General features: G+C 33.7%; 1 protein-coding gene across 1 annotated transcript in view; it reads left to right on the top strand.

Moving 5' to 3' along the window:
- LOC138701530 (zinc finger protein ZFP2-like) overlaps window positions 1–21,971 on the top strand; it is a 581,888-nt gene that overhangs the window by 557,331 nt on the left and 2,586 nt on the right. The window lies entirely within an intron of this gene.

The raw sequence follows: 21,971 nt of genomic DNA, 5'->3' as shown, positions 1-21,971 counted from the left end.
GTCCACTCTGGTCGTGCACAAACGCTACCATACAGGGCAGAGACCTTACCAATGCCAGATATGCAACAAGGGCTTCGTGTCCAAGACATTGCTCAATACTCACCAGAAAAGTCATGACCAGACATGTTTCTTTCCCCTCTAATTGATAAGTCACGGTATGATATATAACTAAACAATGTGCTCTCTGTACCATTTCTTCGAGGTATGGAGCATTCCTAAGCACTTTAACCCAAGTAGGCTCTTTATGCACCCATGATGGAATGAGTTGTGTGCCAACGGTGCTGCTTGGCTAAGCTGGCCCCACCATCATCATACTTACGCATTTATCTCCAACAATCAAATTCGTGTACCATACCTCTGGTGGTTGTTTGCCATAAATCACAGATCTACAAGTCATCTAGAATCCATCACCATTGTCATCTACCAATTCTTAGACAAACCACAAAGGACATCAACCATGGTGGACAGTTAAACACAGGTGACGCCCTACTTTTCGAGATGGAGATGATACTGAAATCTTAATTATGGAGAGTGTTGGTGGAATAATGAGGGAAAAATGGAAGAATCTCATTAAAATCCTCACAACCTTGGATTTCTCCACCACAAATACAACTCTGCCATTGCCGAGATTTGAACACTGGTCGTAAGCAAGCACTTTGCCAACTAAGCTAGCAAAGCAGTTATTACAATCATAATGTGATCCGTAATAATAACACCAAAGCGAACATATTTAAATATTCTGCAAAACAAATTAAAGGTATTAAATTATTATATTTATTTTTACATGCCAATGTAAAGAAATGCCACAAAAATACTTAGTACTCCGTGGTTATGTTAATTTAATTTTAAGAATTACAAACTGCATTAATTTTGAAAAAAAAATGTTTTGACAACAATAATTCACTTAATATTCAATTATCTAGGCATATAGCTGATTTTCTCACCCATGTATAAACTTGATTTATCACTTTTATGAAACTAACACTGGAGAAGATTAAATAGGTTGAGTGGCAAAGTAGAAAATCAACAAGTTTTCTAATGGTATATTCAGTACGCATTATATTTTATTGATCGTGATAATAATTTAATTGAATATTTGTCATAAATTGCATAAGATATTTCAGGTCACATTATGTAGGCCTACAAATGTGTACTAAATATTTTTCAAATATTAGAAATATTTATTCATTCATTCATTGTTTAACAGTTTATATATAATATACTCCTTGATTTACCCGAAATAAAAAAATAATAATAAGTAAAATAGAAAAGGTTCATCTGAGAGAATTCCTGAGGAAATAACAGAAACCCAAAATTTACAAAAAATAAATAAAACAGAGAATATATACTGATACTGTACTTCCCTTTTTAACAGTGCTATTATGCTGACCTCTTTGTCTTTCATTGTTTTAGATTTATTTTCTAAGAAAATCATATAGTGACATGATTTACATACATAAATTAAGAGAGTTACCATAATTTAAAAATGTTCATGTTTCAGCTTTTCCCTATTGCTAACGTAAGTTATTCAGAATTCCCAACTATGGAAGATTTATTAAAAAATTGTTATAGTTTCGATTTAGATATTTTTTAAACTAAATATATTATCATCACAGCATTGTGTGTAATGAAGTGCCAAAGTTACTTTGTTATACTTATGTAACTGCATGCTTTTGTTGAATGATTATGCATCATATAACAAGCATTATCGTACATATTATTATAAATGTTGCTTAGTTGGTACCAATATGTATTACACTTAGCCTACCTGTACTGTATTTGACGATGAAATTATAAACAGTTATGACTTTCGGTATTTAGATTCAGTACAGTTTTCTAAGATGACAGAGGCATATGTCAGTAGATGTTTGTTTTAGTATGTTATTTTACGATGCTGTATCAACATCTCAGGTTATTTAGCATCTGAATGAGATGAAGATGATAATGCCAGTGAAATGAGTCCAGGGTCCAGCACCGATAGTTACCCAGCATTTGCTCATATTGGGTTGAGGGAAAACCCCGGAAAAAACCTCAACCAGGTGACTTGTCCCGACTGGGATTCGAACCCAGGCCACCTGGTTTTGCGGCTAGACACGCTAACCATTACTCCACAGGTGTGGACCAGTAGATGTGTTAGCAACATTTATTTTCTCTTTATTCTATCCACAATGCAACTGGGAGTAGGAAAGATGTTGAGTCTGTGAAGTTCTGAGACAAGGCAGTCATATCTAACAGTCAGTATAAACAAAGCTGATTTTCTGGGTTCATTGAAAACTGATTAAACAAAGCAACATAGTGAATTCCATTGATGAAGCCAATAGTTCCCCCTAGACAACACGAAATGAACTATGTATATGCAAAAGCGGATATGTTAATTGACATTTTTCTGAGCCACATCTTGATCTTCTAGTACTTTTAGAATTTTACAATAGAACACAAGTGAAATCTCATAAGCCTTATAAATGTAACTCCTTGCAATATGGGTTTGAAATATAAGCACGTCGTTTATTTACATATTTACTTACTTATTTACAAATGGCTTTTAAGGAACCCGGAGGTTCATTACTGCCCTCACATAAGCCCGCCATTGGTCCCTATCCTGAGCAAGATTAATCCAGTCTCACAACTTCTATTATTACATAGAGCATAGGAAAGAAAGTGTAAAAAGCAAAGAAACATAGTAGGTAATTTTGTTATTCCTTCAATGATTACTTTTCAAAATAATTATTAAAGTTTTAATATATAAAGTACTGTAGTACATTTTGTTAAGAACATTACGATATGATTCTCATTGTTACATATACAAGAATTTTTTTTTCACTGCCTAGCTACTTCAAAAGTAGCAGGGAATAAGTTCCAGAAAAGTATTAAAAGTAAAGATGTATATCTTCTTATTGTTTTTATTATTACTTACTTTCGTCTTACCTTTTTGTAAAAGAAACATAATCTTAAGTACGGTACTATATTCATGTTTAAAATATAATCATAGACTCCAGAGTGATTTAATGGCTTGAAGTTATAATTCATTAGACTATCAACACATGTGTGACTGTCTTTTTTCCTATTGCTACCTGCTTGAATTGTTTTCATTTGTAGAGGAATTTCTTATTTAATTTTATTGATAGATTTGATGCAAACAACACTGATATTCAGATATAAATTGTGAGCAGAGAAATATTACCGGTACAGTAATAATAATAATAATAATAATAATAATAATAATAATAATAATAATAATAATAATAACAGAATGATATGGTGCATTCACAGACAGACTAGAAAAACATGAAATGAAAGTGGTTGGTGATGTCAATAATTCTATGATTTATGCGTGAATATAATCTTATAAAATAAAATTAAGTTCATTAAAAGAAAAAGTTGAACAAAAGCATCACATTTGTTCCGTCAGAGTATACAAATGCTATTAAAGTGAAAAATACCAACAATTCAAGGTGGAATTGTACACTATATAGCATTCTTATTCAATTAATTCGACTCCATTTATGTGCTGGAGTTTTCAAATAATAAAATGAAGACTTCTTTTCAATTGGTTTCACTTAATGCAAACAATTGTAGATTCATGGTCAGGTCAAATTATTGTTTCCTTCAAACGAGAAATGTTTGTATTATAGAAAAAATGCTTAGATTAATAGAGAATGGACGTACTTTATTATTGTAGACTTCAAACCTCTGATTGTAGTATATTGTAAAGTTTGTATTACAGAATATGTACAAAAGATTTTGGAATAAATTGTAAGAATCTACTGAAGTAACAATACTAATGTTTTATCCCATGTCTTGTATAATTTTCATGCAAAATAAGCTTCATCATTGTTATATAACAAACACTGTTTATCTTTTTGGTTCAAATCGTCATATTTTATATTAATCATATATAATCATATAATAGGCCTATTTTATTATTAATTATTTGTCTTGTCATAATTTCAGGAACGTAATGTAATTAAGCAAACAGTACAGTATTGCGAAGCTCTACTCTTTCATAATTTAATTTAATTTGATTTGATTTAATGTCATCAAAAAATATACAAGTAATGGTACTGGGTATACCTTCACACTGCTGTATACAGGTACTCACCATGACTAAACCTGCACTTACATACTGTCGTCAAGGCATATACATGTTATTGACGTCCTAACGCATTTAAGCCTTTAGGTACGGTACTCACCTTAACTATAGCTTAACTATTAGATATGCCATCGATTCTAGAACTTCGTTAATATTGACATTATACACTATAAAATGAACATTAGTAACCGCATTATAAATTTTCTCCTTTTTTTTTTATCATCATCTGAGCCATCGTATTAACACACACTACACCTTAGCCACTATTCATATCACACCATAATCAATTTTACAGTTCTTTTACAAGTATTTGAGCACATATCTCTAAACACACTTTTACGCACTTTTCAATACTGTTAACTCTCTCAAACAGATTAGTCCCTTTTCTAGTGCTCGCACCATCATATTAACACACTTTCAATCATTTCATCTTGTCCCACCTCCTAATAATAGAATTATTTCAGTCCACTTTTTCGTCAATCACAATTTATCACACTTTCACAAATTGTTATTCCCTTCATGCTATTTAGACATTGGTAAACACAGAATTTCCGTCATTAATTAATAAGCTTCCCATTCTTAGTAAAGCAGTCTAAACCAATGTTAACCTACGTACATATGTCTCTATTAATATTATAATTTCCTCATCCAATTATTTTTTAAGCTTAATAACGAGATCATCTATCTTTCTTGTTTTTTTCTTTATATCGTTTAATTCCTTCATAAAGTAATTTTTCCTAAGCAATACTTGTTTTAGTAAATCATCTGCTGTTGAAGATCCCAGGTTCTGGCAGCTTCCCACTGGTGATGCAACTGACTCTCTTTTTGAAGATTCTTGGTAGATCAATTTTTCTGTATCTGTAGAATTACTATGTAACGTCCCTTGGGATTGATCTCAGGTAACAACTGTTTACTTTTGATTGATTCGCATTCTACCTACATACATATGCTGGGTTGCTGATATTTGCCTCTCCCTTCATAATCTGTTGATTGCCTCACAATCTCCCTCTCATGCTGTTTCTTTGCTCTGTACTGAAGTCATCGCCCTGCATCTCTTCTGATCTTCTTTTCTTCAGTATCCAGTTATTATGTGACTTATAAAGTTTTTCTGGCAATAATCTAGATCACAGCTCTTACCATTTGCCAAATGCTAACACTGCAAACTGTCTTCTTTTCCTAGCTTCTTTCAAATAAGGAATAAGCAGCTTTCTCTTCTTCCTTGTTTCCATGCTGTACAATTTTCCAGCAAAATTTTGGATCCTCTTAAACTTCTCCTACAGTTTAAAATTAATTCTTTGGTAGTAACACTTGCACATTTCACTAGAACCAATGTTGTTTTCCCTCTGCCAATCCTGTATGTATGTTCAATATGTCTTCCGTCTATGTTCAAACCGAATTTTTCAATGCATAGTCGGAAAATAGAATTATAAGTTTCTAATCTGTGTTCTCTTCTTTCTTCTTCCAGGCCAAAGATAATTCAATTTTTCCTTCTATGTTGTAACTTTGGGTTATTGATCTCACTTGTAACTTATATTATCTTTGATGAATTAAATACTATTATAGTCACAATCATGCCATGGTATGAAAGAAAAATTTCACAACCTCGAGCGGGAATCGAACCTGCGACTTCATTAATATGTCACATCAACGGACGTATATACGTCACCCAAACATCGTAAGATGAAGATTATATTATCTTGTTGAAGACTCTGAAGAGCCTTCAAAATCGTGTCGATAGTTCTTCGAAATTCTTGTAATGGGAGAACCAAATTGTTGAGTATCTGATTAATTTTATTTCTTAACTCATTTATTTGATACTTTATCAACTAACTATTTAACTATTTAACAGCCCACTTTGAGTTCTGTGGATATAGAGGGAAAAATTGGATCGGTGTCTGGTAGAGTTCTCGGGTAGCTCAGTTGGGAGAGCGTTGGTATGTTTAACCAAAGGTCCCGGGTTCAATGCCTGGCCCCGGAACAATTTTTCCCTTGAAATTATTCAAATCAACTTTACAGGGAGTTATACCTGAAATCTTGAACTATTTAACACTCTTTCATAATAATATCTTACATTTAATTTGCTTCGTGCATGCTTTTTTTTTTAATTAAATACACACATTAATTATCACTATCACATCAGTAGGATATGTTTTCACGTCATAAGTTCTACTACTATTTGCAATCACACTTTAATACTCTTTATTAACACAATGGCGCTTTAATGAAAATAAGTCCATATTCCTTTTACAGCTGATTTAAAGAAATTATGACAACTATGAAGAAACATCTGATGATATAATAATACTGACAAATATATTCATGATTCACCATGCTTTGCTATATGAGTATAATGTCATTAATTTTATAACAGAATGATTTCTTATAAATGTTTTACAGTAGATAATTTGTAACCGCATAATGAAAAGGTAATAAAATAAGTAGGTATTACATATATATCACGAAAATATGTAGGTACTGTTTTACCTCTATTCTCTACATGAACATCATTATGGATGGATTGCAGTTACATAGGGGAAAGCCATGATCTATGCAGGCTTATTGTGCTACCTCTAGAATTGAATTTTGATCTGATTGAGAAACAGCAGTTAAATTATGTATGGAGCCCTCTCATTTCATTCAAGAACAGAGTTCTTTTTTACATGGTGTAAATGTAAAACACAAGCCTCCCACTTTATTTCACTTGCTAGAAGAGAGAATCTTGGATCCAACCTCAAGGTGTGTAAAGTGACCATAGCATGGTAACCCACGGACAACCAAGGATGACTGTATAAAGACATGACTCTTCTTTCGTCACTTTTAAGGTTTACTTACCTCAAGGTGTGTAAGATGACCATATTTCTATATTAAGAAACTGAATGTCTCACGTTGTTTGGTACAAAAAAATAAGAGATATTAAAGAATGTTTTAGTTGTCTTTGTCAGTGAAGTTACTTGGATGAAATATTTATCCATTGGGTTTTAATTCTCAATTTATATTACATGTTGTCAGACTTTCTTTTATTTTTTATGTAGCCTACCTGTGGGCTCCATTACTGTGGAAGGGAACTTATTATTGTATTTTGTTACTTATAAGAATCGAGTATATAGGTAGCCTACTCAGTTGCTTTTGGGTGGTTGTTTGAGTGCATAGTTGAACCTGATATGACAGCAGAAGAATCAATGAGTTTGTCTCTATTTCTAGGTCTGCAAGGCAGGAAATCGATGGTAGCTCAAGTCGCTCCAAGAAAAATATCTTCAAACCGGAAATCAACAACCAACCAACCAGTAAGAACAAGAAAACAGCTCACAAAAATTGCAATGAGGCAAAGAGTCCCATTTCATGTTCTGCTTGTGGCAAGATTTACAAGAATAGAGCAAAACTTGATGTTCATATAAAAATGCACACCTCCCCAAAAATATTCAACTGTTCATCATGTGATAAAACGTTTTCAACAAATAAGCAACTTACCAGCCACATGAAGTCGCATACCAAAGAGCGCCCTTATACATGTGACATTTGTAACAAAACATACAAACGGAAGTACGAGTTAACAGGTCACAAGAAAGTACACACAGGGTTAAAGAGCCACGTCTGTGATATATGTGGATATGCCACAATGTATAAGGCTTATTTAGAGATTCACCAGAAGAGACATTTCAGTGAATTTCGTTTCAAGTGCCAAGTGTGTGGTAAAGGATTTTATACTAACTTCGAGTTTCAGGCTCATGGAAATGTCCACACAGGGGATAAGCCCCACCAGTGTGATGTGTGTGGCAAGGCATTTCTTTATAGAGCAAACTTGGTAACACATCAACGAACGAACCATCCAGACATGCAGAAGGATGGCAAACGCTTTCAGTGCGAGACTTGTGGCAAAAGCTTCCCATACAAGAAGAACTTGCTGTCTCACATCAGCTCCCACACTGGGGAGACCCAGTTTCTGTGTGATGTGTGTGGAAAGTCACTGACAAACAGTCGGTCACTCAAATTGCATCGGAGACTGCATACAGGGGAGAAGCCCTGCGTGTGTACAGTGTGTGGAAAAGCATTCACTAAAAGTTTCACTCTCAAAGTGCACCAGCTCACCCACACGGGGCAGAAACCCCACTCATGTGATGTCTGTGGCAAGTCATTCACTCAGCGGTCTACCCTAGTTGTGCATAAACGTTATCACACAGGGCAAAGACCCTACCAGTGTCAGATCTGCAACAAGGGCTTTGTTTCCAAGACATTACTTAATGCTCACCAACGAAGCCATGATAAGGGTTGCTTTTTAGCTCAATAAGGGGCTATACCGGTACTCATTGTCAGGTATGAAACTACTAGTATTTTTAAATTAGAGGACACAGTTGAATCAAGTTCATTTAGAGCTGTCAGTGTCAGATTGTTCTAGTCTTAAGCCTATACTTGAAACATATATATTTTAATAATTAATTGTAAAGGGTAAGTCTTTCCTGGTCTTCTTAGCATTTTCTTGTAACCATACAAATTTATGGAACACAGAAATAGATTTTAACAAGTTCTTCTTTATTTAGTATATGTCTAAGTATGTAAACATACATCTGTCACATAAATTCATTTGTGTTTGATGTATTGATTGAACACAGCAGGGTTTGCTTGTATATGAATTGTTTGAAATGAAAATTTGTGAAATTGTTCTGAATCGGTGGGTAAGTCATGAAATAGTATAAGTGAATTAATGGCAAATGGCAGAAATTTTAATTACAAAACATAAACTAAGAACATCAGATGCGTTGTCTTGAATGTTTTTAATTTAAAATTTAGTTAATCTTCGCAACAAAAAAGGCCACCACTTTGACTCTTTGAGGATAAGAAATTTGTCTGAAATATACTTTAAGAATTACAACTGTTTCATATTATTTTAATTTGTTTCTTGAACTGGAGTTTCATTGTGATTGAGGAGATGTTTAAACCAAATTTACTAGAGATTCTATAATGGAATTTCTATTTCCAACTTCAACTGATAATAAATCAATCTAAGTTCAGCATTTTGTCTTTAAATCAGTCACTTTTTATGTTCATATTAACTAAAGTTGCTTTCCCGTGTTATACCTCGTCATATTTAGTGGAAGAGTTTGGATTTAGGCACATTCTGCAACAATGGATAGAGTCTTCTGTATATTTGAACAATACTTGCTTAACTGTATTTATTCAGTTCTTTGATTTTCATCTATGTTCTTGGGTAAAAAATAATTGTCTTATTTTGTGTGAGATATGCCACATCCTGCTACGAAAGTGTTAGATTTTCAGGTAAGTGAACATTGGAACAGACACTTGACATCAATCATACTGCTGGCATTAATAATATAATGTTTGCATGACTTGAAAAATGAGTTTTCCTTTTCCCGTCTCTTTTAAACCTCTGTTTTCATGAAGTTTTAATATTTTCTTCCATCTGTGCATAACTATTTTATTCCGCATTTCTAATTACGACGAGACACTTTGTATGTTAAATACAGATAACAGATTTCTATATTTTTCAGCTAAATTTAATTGGTAAATTATAAAAGAACAGGGAAGAAAGCATAACACACTATTCAAGCTTTTACAATGATAAATTTAGTGATAAACATTTTCGTGGTTCCACCATGTGAAAGAAAATATTGTACCTAACATTTCAGGACAGCATCAGTGGCTTTATTCCATTTCCACATAGGACATGACTGTTTAGCAGGTCACTTTAATAGAATGTTACTCTATCCATTACTGGTACCTTGTTGCCCCTATGTCAAAATCGGCAAATATGAATAAAGACCATCTTAAATGTCAAAGAAGATTGATGCTGATTAAGAATTTCATCTAGAAAAGTAGTATCGGTATGCAAGATGGCAAATGTAGGACATCCAAAGCCAAGAGCATTAATGAACAATAATATTTTAAAACAGCTTGATACTTTAAGTTCAGCATATGAAATACTTCATATTTCTAAGCTGTGTATGATAGGAAAATTCATAATGTTGAAACCATTACATAGATCTGTCATCAGTAATTCTGTGAACTTCACTTTATTGAAACGTTTTAGCTTTTTCATGCTAGAAAAGAGATCCAATAAGTGGCTCTTCATAAGGCGTTTCCAATCACAAAAAGCTATGACACCTGCAGAGATATTGGTGGGCTAATGACCACACAAGTATTGAAACTGCAGAAATTTACTACTTAATTTAAGTATTATTGTATTATTGTATGTAGTTTGCAACTTTTTCTTAGCAATTATTTCCCAGCTTTTTTTACTGCTGTCCATAAACAGATAATGTCCATGTTTTGATTTATTAAATCTTCGTTTAATAAAATATTTACCCTGTTTATTTCTGTTTCAATTCAAGGCAATGCGCAAATGGAAAATGAATCATATGCCGGTCAGTTAATATTCAGTATCGGTATTATAAATATTCGCTTTGGCTAGTAATACTGGTAATTAACTTCCACAACAATTTCTGTGGTGCTGAGTTCTGCTTACCTGAATGCCACCACTGCCAACTCCATGTGAATACCGGTAGTTATTTCGAAATACATTAACCAGGAAAAGAAATGGATCACTTAATTTCTTTAAGAACTGTAATAATTTGCTTCATTTTTTCTACATTTTGGCAAAGGCATATTGTAAAATGAAGTGAACATGTATCCTGTGAACTTCAATCCCGTCATTAAAATACTTTTTGTTTGCATTTATTTTAAAGTTCTAAAGTGTTGCAATTTATGCAACATTTGAAGTAATGCATTTCATGGGCTATTGAGACAATGCCTTAGACAGTAGCACATGATTATGCCACTGAAACTGTCACTGTGAGAGTATCTTGTCCTAAATAAAAATAATAATATTGAACTGCCCCCCATTGAGGGTAGCCCTTATGGACTCAGTATATCCTCAAAAAAATTAACATACATATGTAAACATAGATATTAAATTTTAAAAGGGAAACAAAGAAAAGGGCGTCTATTTGTCATGCCATGCTGACCACCAGATCTGCAACGTTTCCTGAGGGATGAGGTTCCACTTCTACAGTTCTACATTTGAAGTTGTGATGTCGGATATTTTAGTCGAACATATCTGACAGGTATTCAATAGGATTTAAGTTTGGGCTACATGCTGGCCAGTCCAGAGTTGGTATCCTGATGTCACGAAAGTAGTCTGTCATGCAGCTTGCAGTTTGGGGGTGGTCATTGTTATGCATAACGATTAAATTTTTGCTAACAAAGGGGATTGTATGGTCTGCTAACATTTTCGCTATGTATTGGCGCACATTAAGAGTGCTTCATTGACGAGAACAAGCTCCATTTGGGCTTCAAATCTGATATCATCCCATACCATGACAGAGCCATCTCCAAACAGCGTTCTTTCAGAGAAGTTGCAAGTCGAATATCACTCCCTACACTTTCTCCATACTCTAATTCTGCCAACAGGTAAGTGAAAGCAAAATTGCGACTCATCTATGAACAGCACCATTGACCAATGATCCACAGTCTAATTCAGATGTTAATGTGTGATCTGTGATCAGGTCAAATTGATTTCCCGGAATCTTCATCTAATGTTCTTCTCACTCACAGTGACCTTCCTCACTGTTTCAAGACGATTTCTGGTCTGGACTGCAATCGTGTGGCGGTATCATAATACAAGGAGAATCAGAAACCTATTATCCCTGGTGGATGTAGACCTACCAAGGCCTGATACCAGCCATCTGTGATAGGTACCCACCAGAATCGCCATAGGGCACATTGGATGCTTCCATAAACTAAAGAAAAATGTTGACTTATTACGAACACTTAAAAGGTTTTATTGCTGGTCCATGTTGTGAAACCACAAAAAAAAAAAAAAAAAAAAAAAAAAAACACACACACAGCCTGGCGCTTAAGGATAGAAAGTGGCTCATGGCGTGGCATTTTATGACCTCTTAACATGTGAATCTTCAAAAATATGGGATACATCTTTCCTTAGTCATAAAACCTACTCAATTTAATAATACTCTCTCTAAATTGGTAGTTTATTGACAATGATTCGGTTTTTACGAAGTGATCCACTTTTTTTTTTGCCAGTCAGTGTAATATTAAAAACCTGGCTCCGTTAAGTTTAGTTTGAAACAAGATTCCTTAGAAGACAGTTCTTTACAGTTACGATTCATAATAAAAAAAAATAGTTTTCATTTTCCTTTAAATATATATTTAAAGATAAAAATACTTCTTTATATCTTCAAGTGAGGAAAAATTTAAATGTTGTATGCTGAAATTATAGATGTCACGCATGATATTATTACTTCACATACCAGTACATGCCATTTTTACAGGGTGACAAGTGGGAACGGGAGATTTTGAATTGATTAACTGAAAGTCATACTTGAAGTTGGTGAGACTATGATACTGCCATACTGTTTCTTAGACAATATCATTTCAGTTACATGAGGCAGAGGATAAGAGAGCATTGTGCATTCGCAGTAAATAAATTATTGTTGTGAAGCTGCACGTCATTTTCAACTTTCGCATCATGATCCAGTTCTGTCAGCCCACAATGTGAAGACATGGGTTAAAGATTTGATTCAACAGGTGCTACCCTGAGCAAGAAATGTTCAGGACCAAGAAGAAGTGTTCGAATGCCAGAGACAGTCCAAGCAATCGATGCCACCATCCAGCAGAGTCCACAATGTTCTGCACTGTGGCCTGCTGTGTCATTAGGTATGTCTAGTCGCACTGTGGCCAGAATATTGCGTTCATATCTAAAATTACATCTGTATAAGCTTCAGGACGTCCAACAATAATTTCAAGCCGGTGATGCCAACAGACGAGTAACTTGTGCTGAACCATTTTTAGCAAAATGTTAGGAAGATGAATATTCATCACTGCATTACGACAGCTTTTTGTAGAGCATTTCATGTCGAAGAACAGCAGCATGATTAGCCCACGTGATCACCTGATCTTTCAGTGTGCGATTTTTTTGGGGGGATTTTAAGGAGTCGTCCTCACACCATAAATAAACCAAAGGCTGGGATTTGTGACAACATTGCATTGATCATCCGAAATTTTCGTCATGCAGCTTCACAACAGTCATTGTTTTTACTGTGAATACATGACATTCTCCCATCCCCTGCCTCGTGGCAACTGAAATGGCATTGTCTAAGGAACAGTATCACAGTCTTACCAACTTCAAGTATGACTTTGCACTAGTTGATTCAAAATCTCCCTTTCTCATATGCCACCATGTCTGTATAATTCATTTTTACAACATTTGTGAAATAGTGCAATAACAGACTCATTTCATTTGGCTGTCAATTGTGTCATCGATAATAATTAAGAAGTGTTCCTACATTTGTTACATTCAGTGTTTGGAAATGACAGTCTGGGTATTTAAATATTCACCTGTCCTAAATGCAAAACATTTTCACATGTCTGTCTAAAAAGAGCTAATCTAGAAAGCAAAATAATTAATTCCAGTGGTGTATTCAGGTATAGGTATACTAATGAAATAAATCTAGAAAAGTAAAAGCATCAAGTTATCCAGAGATTTTTCTATTTCAGTTAGCTCTTTTTAACAATACATTTATCCGAGTTATATGTCTTTTTTTTTTTCTTCGGAATTTTTAAAAATGTATATCCAACACTTTACTGTATCTGCAGCTGGTTTTTCATAAAGTTTAAGGATATTGTAAGTTCTTAGATTTTACATAGCTGTTTTTTTTTAATTCATGTAAATACACTCACATATATTTTATCTTGCAGGTCCAGCTGGCACTATGATGGTGTTGTCAACCAGTTGATAATCATACAGGAACAGCCAACCAGGTTCCTAATTCCTATACAACAGACGATACAGCAAGCTGAACATGTCTGCACTCAATGTGACTTGGAATTCAGCTCACGAACCAGACTCAACATCCATTTGAAGTGCCACGAAGCTAATAAGGAACATAAATGTGGAATATGTGCCAAGGTGTTCCCCTCAAAAAGACAGCTCACACGCCATGAGAAAAGTCACAGTAATATCCGTCCATTTGAGTGCGACATATGTAAGCGCAAGTTCAAACAACAGTATGAGGTCAATAAACACAAGAAGATCCATGAAGGAAACAGGAATTATGTTTGTGATATCTGTGGGTATGCTGCAATTTACAAGACTTCGCTAGAATACCACAAGAAACGTCATTTCAGTGACTTTCGTTTCAAATGTGAATTCTGTGGGAAGGGCTTCTATAACAATTCTGAGCTGCAGGGACACCTGCATGTGCATAAGGAACAGAAGCCTTATCAGTGCGACCTGTGTAGCAAGTCGTTCATACGCAAGGCAAGTTTGGTGGACCACCGCAGCACAAGCCACCAGCAAGAGCCCGAAGAGTTTCACTGTGCACAGTGTGGGAAGGCCTTTCTAAACAAGAGATATCTGCAATCGCATCTCAAGACGCATGTTATCGAGAACCAATTCCTTTGTGACGCGTGCGGGCGGCCATTCAACAGTGGACAGTCATTAAGACTCCACAAACGAGTGCACACAGGGGAGAAACCCTGCACATGCACTATTTGTGGCAAGTCATTCACCAAGAGCTCTTCACTCTCAGTGCATCACCTGACACATACAGGGCAGAAGCCTCACACGTGTAAGACATGTGGGAAGTCTTTCACACAACGCTCAACTCTTGTAGTACACCAACGCTACCACACAGGCGAGCGGCCTTACAAATGCCATGTCTGCAGTAAGGGTTTTGTGTCTCGTACATTGCTGAACATGCACTTGCGAAGCCACGACTAATAGTAGAGAGTGACTCATGTAAATTGCGTAAACAATCACTCCAGAATGTCTGAAGATTGTCTTTGTTATAGTTTTCTTGTTATAGGTTGTTATAACTCTTTTGTGCTTTTGATTTACGATACAGAAAGCTTCATTGTGAACCAAACAAAAATTACTCAATTACCTATAAAATATATTGCCAACATCTGTCTCAAAATACAGTTTCTTACATTATTAGTTGAAGTTGCAACATTGTTTTATTTATGAGTGGAAATAGTAATGAGTTCGCGGGAAAAACGATGAATGTCACAGTTTTGTTAAGGTTGATGTCATTATCTTATTCAATGGATCACTACGAAATTTAATGTTGTTCTTATGAAAAATGGTAAAAAGGAGAATTATCACCACGAATATAGTAATCCTATGCTTTTTTTTTATAGAAACAGCACTACATCTTGCAGTTATAGACTCAATTAGATCATTATCTAATCCTTAACAGAAATGTGACATTCATCGTTTTTCCCGTGAACTCTTCAGTTATTAAGAAATTGTGGTAATGCAGGTAAGTGAATCCAATTAGTTCCTATAGAAGTAATCAGTTCTTCAAAATGAAAGAAAGCTGTGCAAATAAAAGAAGTCAAAATGATAATTAAGATGCATCAAAACAATCATATTATGGTAAGTTACTTACTGATAAAATATTACTAAGAATTTGTTCCTTCTTTCTTTGAGTAAATGTATTTAGTCATACAATCAGAGTACCTGTAACTTATAAAAGAAGAAATTAAATCAATTCTAAGATCTTTATGAATGTTCAAATGTTTTATTCAGAATATAGATTCTAGAGTACGGTATGTATCTATTTGAAATACAGATACATATGATATTTGTAGTGTTTTAACCATTTTAAATCTTGAAAACATTGAGAAAAACTATGGCTTTGGGGGTCACTCATTTTGAGTTTCAGTTCTTTTTACAATTTTTTATTCTTAGTATTTGCTATTTGGAAAAAATCATAAACACTTTAAAATGTTCTACGTATTATTACTTTTATTATTTTACTACTACTACTACTACACAACTGTTGATGCTGCTACAACTACTCATTAAGCTATAGTGTCATGTTTTGACGAGCTATGAAAAAAACCTTTTCACAGAAATTTATATCATACCTGTTATTATTTTAATGTAATTTTGTGCTCATGAACAAATTTTAAAAGTACAAAAATTGATTAATGAGTCCTGAAGAATTTAATTAATTCGAAATATGTATAAGACTTTCTTGTGTTAAATTTTAACGTACCTTGTTAACATGTTTCGACCTATTTTGGGTCATCTTCTGAACTGGTCGTTGTTGGTCTTGGCACCTCTTGTTTCCTGTGAGGGTGCGTTCGTAGTGTAGAGTAACAGGAAACAAGAGGCGCCAAGACCAACAACGACCAGTTCAGAAGATGACCCAAAATAGGTCGAAACATGTTAACAAGGTACGTTAAAATTTAACACAAGAAAGTCTTATCATACATATTCCTAAGTGATACAGTGTTAAAAGTTGTGTAATCAAGATGTTTAATTAATTCATCATTGTACAGATTATTGATATTAATAATTTTTTTTAAAAGAACTACTCCATCTTCTCTATATCAAGAAGTGGTGAATGGTATGTTGCAGTTTACCTTGCTCTTGTTGAAGGGTTCTAGTTTGAAATAAATTATATGTATCTAAACACATCTATTCAGAAAACATATCGGTCTTTATTGAAGTTTATTTTAGTTTCCCTTTTCAACAAAATAAGTATGTTGTGAAGTCATGATTGTTCCATATATATTCCACATTCTTGCATTAATCTTTAGTGACATTCACAATTAACATACAAAATATAGTGAAAGTATCATTTGGATGGTGTTATGCATCAACTGGCTAAGTGCCATTTTTTTTTAAATTGAGATATTGGTGCCATCTGTCGTACTAGAGGATAAACTACGTAATTATACGCACACTTTTGATACCTTTTCTTTAAATGTAACCATATTATTAAATAAAAATGTAAGTGCCATCATTCGAAATCGAGATTCCAAGTTTGTCATCAAACAGCTAAATCTTTATAAATGCTAAATGTAGTTCTGAATCAAGTAGCTAAGCACTTAAATTATTGATACTTTCTGAAAAATAGGAAAATACTTTCAATATCCGGCATTGTGCAGTTTGTTGCTTAAATGAGGTCATCTAGAAGATCATCACATTATTAATTTTATAAGTATTGAAATGTTAGTCACTCGAATACAAATTTCTAAATTAATAAGGACAAGCAGAGTAAGAAAAGACGTGATAAAATAAGAATCGTCATGAAACGGAAGAGGAAACTTCCAACTTATTACAAGTATGTAACAGAGCAATTATTATGTATATCAGTGAATTAGATTTTGTCGACCATTAGGTTTTAAACTTAAATAACAAACTACGTGTTTGTTAGTTAATTCATTCGAATTATCGTAACAGCAGCAGATGTATTACACTCATGAACAATTGCAAGCCTTGTTGAATTTAATTTTTAAGTTAAAAAGCTTAAATTTATTTATGGGACGAGAAGACCCTATAGAGTTTATATATATTATTTGCTTATTTTGTTTGGTCAGGTCATTGTATATTTTCGGTGGTGTGTCCGAGGTTGGGGGGACATTCCCTCAAAGGATATAAATTACCCTCTCAGCAGTAGTAACTTACTGGTATTTGAATTTTATACTTAATCCGCCATAATACTCCCAAAACATTTTTCCTGAAATAAAAACTGGTTCAGATCCAATTAGCCTATATATGGAAATTTTAAAAACGAAAAGCTACAAATTTTATGTTCATTTAGAGATTTAAACTCTATAAATCTTCTATAAAATTATGCATATTAAAAATTCCACAGGAAGCATTGTGCTGAATTCAGCCTTGATGATTTTTATTTTTATTTTTTTTAAGATCATGAATCTTATTGCAATATTGAATAAATTTCATTGTTATAGGAGATATGAGCAATATTGTCGCATAATATTATGGTGTTAACGAATTATGGGAGCTCCAGTTCTGTATGATTTAGAGTCCCTTCAGACGAGGCCACTTTTAGAAACACTGCCGCTTATGAATATTGTATTTAAATGGAGGCCTTCAGACCACAGAATAGTCATGCTGCAGATGCTCTGAGTGGTTGGCTTCGCCGCTGGTGGCAGCCACTAAAAGTGGCGCTTCTCATCGCGATACATAGAATTAAATGGTATGTTTCAAATGGAGTCACAGCCAGGCCACTATTTTAGTGGCGCATTTGTGGTGCTGCTAACGGATGACTGTTCAGCAACCAATTCCCTATACCTACACCGTCACGACAATATACAGAGTATGTTACAACAGAATAATATAGAATGTCGATAATAATAATAATAATAATAATAATAATAATAATAATAATAATAGTAATAATGATAATGATGATAATAATAATAATAATAATAATAATAATAATGATAATGATGATAATAATAATAATAATAATAATAATAATAATAATAATAATAATAATAATAATAAATAATAATATAACGATAGACTAGACAACTAAATAGCTGGACTAGTGCGAATTATGGATATATTATTTATGTAGTAAAATCTCCTTTATTTCATGTTAAAATAAAATAACGTGTCTAAAATCATGTAAATAAATTAACAAAGAGATAAAAAAATTAGTTGATCTCGAGTTCGAACTTGGATTCAATTACACCACGGCCTTTGACTTTACCATTACACTACAGACACCTATTGTAGTATAGCCTATTGGTTGAATTACGTACTATAAATGGTTTCATGTTTGCTGCCTATTATATTTAATTTTGAGTTCCTAAATATTAAACAAAAATATGTTTTATGCCATATTGTCCCTCATTTGCGTAATTTTTAATTAATATGTTTTATCGTCCTGATGTAAATCATCAAACAAGGTATGGGATAGTCCTCGATTCATTCTTTCCAAAACTAATGAATGAACCCAGACTGTTCTTCTATTTTTACTCTATTCTTTCTCTGTATGAGCAAAGTTGCCAAAAGTATATCTCCTTCTACGTCCATGTTCACTGGAAGACTGAAAAATTCTCTACAAAAATGTTGTGTATTAAGCAGTGCCACTGACGTGCATTCCAAGCATCACTAATGCCCGTTCACAGTACCACTAAAGTGGCCTCATCTGAAGGGACCCTTAATGATAATCTTGAATTTAGTTTGAAAGTTAACGAAAAGTCGTAAAATACCCCATTTGTATTGAAAGGCTGAAAATTATTTTCAGATATTCTTTGTAATTTTGTATTGTTCCGACTATTATGTGACATGCCAAGGAACTAATTTGCAATACTGATACAAGCTGTGTTGCAATACGAAAGAAATTATTTGTCTACCATTAAAAAGAAAGGATTGCGAGGAATGTGGCATACCAACGTCATCTTTAGCACAAAGTGGATTGATTACTCATGCATAAAATCTCAATGGGTGCCTCACTGAAAATGTCATTGATGTAGAATTTTTGTTATTTAGAACTGATAGCAATACCTTTCATTACGATTATATTGCTTTTTTAGTGCAAATGAAACAATAGGGTAGGCCTATACAACTCGTTATAATTTAATGTGAAAGTTGAGGAAAATAATTCTTAAAATATTTTATTTATCAGCAAAAGGTTATTTCTATAAAATTCTTTACAATATAGGCCTCTCTATATTATTGTTGCATTTACTTTGTACAATGTTTATTGCATTTATTGCACTGTTAAAGTGCTTTTGAGAATTAATTAATTTTATGTATGTATGCTTCAACCATATACACACCCTATCTCAGTGCTTAAATAATTTATGTGTATTAAAACGTGTTACAGAATATGCATTAACAATGTAAGTGTCCTATCTCAGAACTTAACTGATTGATGCATAACTATAATGGGATCATTTATATTTTGACTAACAAGGAGAAGACACGCTCTGTACATCACCGAATTAAATAAGATTGTGTTTGATGAAAGTACAAGACGTACTGTTTAAAGTCATACTTGGTATGGGTGGCCAATGGCCCCTCGTTTTGGAAATATTGGCTATTGTTTGTAACAGACTTCCATTACCTGCCTAATAGGGAAGCATTAGACTGTGTAACAGCGTAGCTCATATGGTTGGATGCTGAGTTGTTATCCACGCATCCTGCACTCGAATCTTAACTGATCCTATATTGTTTTCTTTTAATAATGATTAATATTGTGATCACAGTTATCTATTTACATTTATCATATTTCTCAATGTATTGAACGCTTCATCATGTTTTAAACAAATTACTAATTAACTAACATTGTATTATAAAGGATAAACAATGAAATACTGCTCACGTAGGCCAAGATGTGTCACTGGTGTCTGCTCTGTTTCTGTAGCAGCTAGTCCACTTCATTCTGTGCATGATTCATTATGATAAATATCATAAAACACACAAACATACATATTTCCTGCACCATGCACAGCAAATGAAGGAAGGTTGTCCACAGTCACACACATTTTTCCGCACTTCTGCTGCGAAACAGACATCTTTCATATTCACAAACACTTCTCGTTCATTTATTAATTTTGATGCATACCAGTATATTTCAACATGGCTTTGAATATAGAAGCTGACAACTGAAAGTGAATTAAGAAGTGAATTTTGAGGGCATCCTCCCTTGAAGCAATTTGTCGTCCAGTTTGTAAAAGGAAAGAGCTATTTTGCAAATATTTGATAAAAAATCTTCACCTATCTAAAAAGATAAACATCACAGGACTGGCATAATCCAGCACATTTTGGGTGAAATCACTTTAAGGCTGCAGGTTACTTCATTTGTAAATATTTCTTCATACAAAGAAGGATTTACTTGCCCTCCCCACGAGTCCAGAATTAGAAGAAATGGCTGCTCTTTCACATATGCCTTTATTACTTAGTTGAGATGTCAGCTTTCCTGATGAAGAACATGTTACACATATATTTCCGAATTTAGAAGTGAGTTCATCTACTTGACGTTGCACTCTTGGGCCAAATTGTCCTTTTGGTTCTAATAATAATAATAATAATAATAATAATAATAATAATAATAATAATAATATCAACCTTTAAAAAATGAAAAGACATTAGGATTCGAACTCGGGTTGCCTGGATGAAAACTCAACATCGAACCATATGAGCTACGCCGTTACACAGTCTAATGTTTCTCCGTTAGGCACCTAACGGAAGTATGTCACAAACAATAGCCAATATTTTCAAAACGAGGGGTCATTGGCCACCCATACCAGGTATGACTTTCAACGGTACATCTTGTACTTTCATCTCGCACAGTCTTATTTAATTCGGTGATATACACAGCGTGTCCTCTCCTCGTAAGTGTAATAGTGAAATATTGTCCATAATAATGCATATAACTTAGGCCTTATGCATATGGTATGAATCAGTACATGAAACGTTATTATATGTGTGGTTATCAAGTCCGCAAAAATTAAATATATGTTGCTGGAATTTAAAATGTTTCAAAATATTCTAACGTGTTTTTTCTCGAAACTAACAGAATGTTGCATAGCATGTTGATGGATAACGCCATCCATTTGACTTCCATTTCATTTTGAACATGTAGGTTATTCTTACTGTTATTGGTACTTCAGCGAGAAATGAACACTGTGTATTTTGTGCGATACCGGTACTTCATTGGATGATTTGTGAAAATGCATACACATGCATACTGTACATAACAGTACGTAGTTGTTGGCACTATTTATAGCTCTGTTGGTAAACTACTCATGACTTATATACAGTACTTACATTGGTATTGAGTGTTTTCTTTTTGTTAAACCTCCATTATATAATGCTATTCAACAAGAGAATTATTTTCTTACAAAATATGAAAGCAGAAAGCTGTCACATCTTCTAAAGAACGAATTAAGAACTGAAACTTAGTTCTTAATACTTTTACATGGATAGCATTGTTGTGCATGTAGAACTATATGCCTCCCCTTCTATTATCTGGAGTATAATAACCAAAATGTGACACAAGTTTTTCTTGAGACATTCACTGATTCTGGAAGCAGTCCTGAATTTATGGAAATGAATTTACCAGTAGGAATATGTGTG

Source organism: Periplaneta americana, chromosome 6 (genome assembly GCF_040183065.1).
Source record: "Periplaneta americana isolate PAMFEO1 chromosome 6, P.americana_PAMFEO1_priV1, whole genome shotgun sequence".
In the NCBI taxonomy this organism is placed as follows: domain Eukaryota; kingdom Metazoa; phylum Arthropoda; class Insecta; order Blattodea; family Blattidae; genus Periplaneta; species Periplaneta americana.
The sequence above is the reverse complement of the archived record's forward strand: the minus strand, read 5'-3'. Positions and strand labels throughout refer to the sequence as shown.